This window comes from Grammomys surdaster, unplaced genomic scaffold (genome assembly GCF_004785775.1).
Source record: "Grammomys surdaster isolate TR1022 unplaced genomic scaffold, NIH_TR_1.0 126278, whole genome shotgun sequence".
NCBI lineage: Eukaryota > Metazoa > Chordata > Mammalia > Rodentia > Muridae > Grammomys > Grammomys surdaster.
This window is the reverse complement of record NW_021621078.1, coordinates 8,104,855-8,108,930: the sequence shown is the minus strand read 5'-3', so window position 1 is coordinate 8,108,930 and position 4,076 is coordinate 8,104,855. Positions and strand designations below refer to the sequence as shown.

The 4,076-nt window shown below is 42.0% G+C and overlaps 1 protein-coding gene across 2 annotated transcripts in view; it reads left to right on the top strand.

Moving 5' to 3' along the window:
• Mettl16 (methyltransferase like 16) overlaps positions 1-4,076 on the top strand; it is a 46,021-nt gene that overhangs the window by 3,841 nt on the left and 38,104 nt on the right. The window lies entirely within an intron of this gene.

Sequence of the window (4,076 nt, the reverse complement as noted above, 5' to 3'; positions counted from 1 at the left end):
AGAAAGAAAGAAAGAAAGAAAGAAAGAAAGAAAGAAAGAAAGAAAGACAAGCAAAAAAGAAATTCATAGTTCTGAGGGCTCATATTAGGGTTTTGGCATTAGTAAACAGTATTTATGTATTTAAATTTAGTATTTATGACTAAAGAACAGTCCTCAGGAGCTCTTCCAGAAGACCTGGTTTGGATTCCCAACACTCATGTGTTGGTTCACAGTTGTCAGTGTCTCCAGTTCCAGTTGGTATGACACCTTCTTCTGGCACTGCATGCGTGTGGTTTAGACATACATCCACCCATACACCTAAAATAAAAATAAAGGAAAGGAATAGTCCTGTATCTGGGAACATTATTCTTGGATTTATGTGTGTATGTGGCGTGGATGGGCTTTGTGCCTGCCATAGCGCACATATTGAAGCCAGAGGACAGCTTGCCGGAAGTTGGTCTCTCTGTCTACCACGTTGGTTCCAGGGATGGAACTGAGATCTTTGGTCAGGTTTCGTGGCACCCTAAGATTCAATCTTTTACTTTATTTTATTTTTTAAAAATTTTTATGTGTATGGGTGTTTTGCCTACACATATGTCTGCACCACATGTGTGTCTGGCACCCATGGAGGCCAGAGAGCTTCTGGCATCAGATTCCCTTAACTGGAATTAGAGACAGTTGTGAGCTACCATGTTGGTGCTAAGGATCGAACCAGGGTGCCTCTGAAGGAGCAGCCAGTGCTCATCTTAACCACTGAGCCATTTCTCCAGCCCCCTGAAATTCAGTCTTAATCATTGGTATGACTTTATCCATTCCTAGTGCTATTGTGACTGCAGCTCATTATATGTGTTACTAAAGCTTACTTTTGGGTGGCAGCTGCCTTGTTTTCTATGTATCAGTCCCTTTCTTACCCGCCGTCATTAGGTAACCATCAACAGCTGTACTAAATGTTGACATCAGATGGAGAAAGTCACTGACATGCCTTCTACTGCTTTGTATAACTATGTTTTAAAATTGATCATTATGTGTGTATATATGATGGAAGTTGTATGTGGAAGTTTAGGGGACAACTTGGTGGAATTGATTCTCTCCTTCCACCTTTGTGTGTGTTCTGGGGAGCAAACACAGGTTGTTAGGTGCTTTACCCAAGGAGTTGTTTTTCTGGCTCCATATTTTTTGAGTTAGCTGTATCCGTGTCATCGTTCCCTTCCCCCATGAGACAAGGTCTCTCTGTGTAGCCCTGGCTGTCCTGCAATTTGCACTGCACTGTACTGTATACCAAGCTGGCCTCAAACTCAGAGATCTTCCTGTCTCTGCTTCCTGACTGTTGGGATTAAAGGATTAACAGACTGACTGGCTAGCTGTGCCTTTTAATTGTGTTAAAGAAACCACTTCTTGGCTGGGCAGTGGTGGCACATGCCTTTAATCCCAGCACTTGGGAGGCAGAGGCAGGTGGATTTCTGAGTTCGAGGCCAGCCTGGTCTACAGAGTGAGTTCCAGGACAGCCTGGGCTATAAAGAGAAACCCTGTCTCGAAAAACCAAAAAAAGAAAAAGAAAAAGAAAAGAAAAGAAACCACTTCTTGAATGTGGCTGTTTTCCTTTCAGTACTTCTAATACAGACAATGATTGAGCCATGGTGTCAGCAGCAGTGGTGAAGTCTCTTGCCAGTGCTTAAAATTCAAAATTAATAGCTCTGCTTTCCAAATTTCTTCCTATGGATTTTCCAGTTTCGGTTCTTCAAAACTGATTTTAGAAATAGCCTCCCCACCTCTATTAGGCAAGTGGTAACAGAGGCAGGCAAATCTCTGAGTTCAAGACCAGCCTGGTCTACAGAGCAAGTTCCAGGATAGCCGGGGATATACAGAGAAACACTGTCTTGAGAAAAAACAAAAGGCAAGAAAGAAAGGCAGGCAGGCAGGCAGGCCCTCTCCCTTTTTCATAGGATATCGTATCTATCCTGAGCTCCTTTTATTGCTAAGCTCCGTAGATGGCTTTTTTTTTTTTTGCCTTAAATATGCTCCCACATAACTAGTTTTTACAGTTGAATCTGTGTTTAAAAGAATACTTTTTTCATTTCTTCAAATTCTGCCCTTACAACATAGTCTGTAACTTACACTGAATTTAGCAGCATGTTTTGGCATATAATGCCTTTTCAGATCATACTCTTTGTAAATTTATACAAATCTCCTCCAAATTAAGCAAAGTATCTTACTGTTTGCCTCAGTAGGGGTGTGTGTGTGTGTGTGTGTGTGTGTGTGTGTGTGTGTGTGTGTTTGATTGTGTGTGGTCGCTCATCTTTATTCCATAAATCTCTTTTTCACTCTGTATGGAGGAAGAGGATAAGGGGAGTTTGGACTTGATGTGTAGCCCAGGCTAGTATTGAACTAGTGATTATTGTGCCTCAATGTCCTGAATCCTGAAATTACTTATGTGTCTGTGTCTAGCCTCTATTCTTTGTTTTGTTTTGGTTTTTCGAGACAGGGTTTCTCTGTGTAGCCTGGGCTGTCCTGGAACTCACTCTGTAGACCAGGCTGGCCTCGAACTCAGAAATCCGCCTGCCTCTGCCTCCCAAGTGCTGGGATTAAAGGCGTGCGCCACCACCGCCCGGCTTAGCCTCTATTCTCATTCATTCATTCATTCATTCATTCATTCATTCATTCACTTATTTATTTTAGTCCTGACTGGTTTCAAATTCACAGAGAGCAGTGAATACCCTCTGTATTTTAAGATGAGCAAATCATATGTTCAGAATTGTATTTAAAGAGGTACTTTTTTTTTTCATTTGTTTTATGTGTGTGTGCGCGCCTGACTTTAGCGTACATATGTGTGCTATGTGAGTGGAGGAGCCTCCAAAATCAGAATAGGGCATTGGATCCCTTGGTACTGGAGTAAGTTATAGATGATTATAAGCCACCTATAGGTGCTGGAGATTGAACCTGGGTCCTCTGCAATGACAGCTAGTGCTCTTAACTGCGGAGCCACCTCTCCAGCTCATAAACAGATACATTCTAAGAACATTGTAGAGAATGGATTGCAGAGAGAAGTAAGGTAACTAGGAAATGATTTTAGTATCCCAGATGAAGTACATTAGTGGCCTATCTAGGTGAAGGCAATAAATGAAACAAATTCCCAAGTACAACTAGCAGCATGTGGTAGAAAGTAGGAAGAGAAGAGCCAAGTGTGGCTTGAGGCCCTCTTGTAGCCAGAAGGAAGGTGGTAGTGCCTTTACAAGACACAGAGCAGTGGATACGCAGATGTTAGGGAGCTATTGTCAGGTGAGCATATTGGATCTGAGGTCCTTGGAATACCCGAGTGGAGTAGTTGATAGACAGTGGATAATGAGTTCAAAGAAAGGGGCACGATGATTGTGGGGTGGTGATTGTTTGTTGAAGGTGGAAGAGAAGTGAAACAAGAACTCAATGTGTAGGAAATGGATGCAGTTGGCTTGGAGAACCATGAATAGATGTGGGTATGTATATATGAGAGTACTTAAGAAGTAACAGACAGGAAGAAAGGAAAGACAGCAAAGAGCATTGAGGGGCCGGAGAGTTGGCTGCTGGATAAAGGGAACTGACACCAGCCTGAAGACCTGAGTGTGATTCCCAGGGTTCCACATGGTGGAAGGAGAGAGTAAGCTCCTAAGCTCCCACAGATTGTCTTTTGACCTCTTCACGAACATTGTGGCACATGTACACAATAAATATTTAAAAGCATTATGTGGCATTTTAATTTTTTATAGATGTAATTCTTCATATTGAGGAGCCTGAAAACAGTTGCTTAATTTGATGTAGGGCTTTAATAAAGGGTTTCATTCTTGTGAGGCAAGCATTTTGCCACTGAGCTATTCCCCAATCCTGGGTAACGTGTGTGTGTGTGTGTGTGTGTGTGTGTGTGTGTGTGAGAGAGAGATTGATTGATTGATTTTATGTGGATTTTTGTTGTTGTTGTTTGTTTGTTTTTATTTTTAAGATAAAATTTCAGGACTAAAGGTGTGCATCATTGTTCTAGGCTGTAGTTTCCTAAAAGTCAGTCAGTGTACAGTACTGACAGTGAGTAAAGTCAGTCAGTGTAGGGTACTGACGGTGAGTAAAGTCAG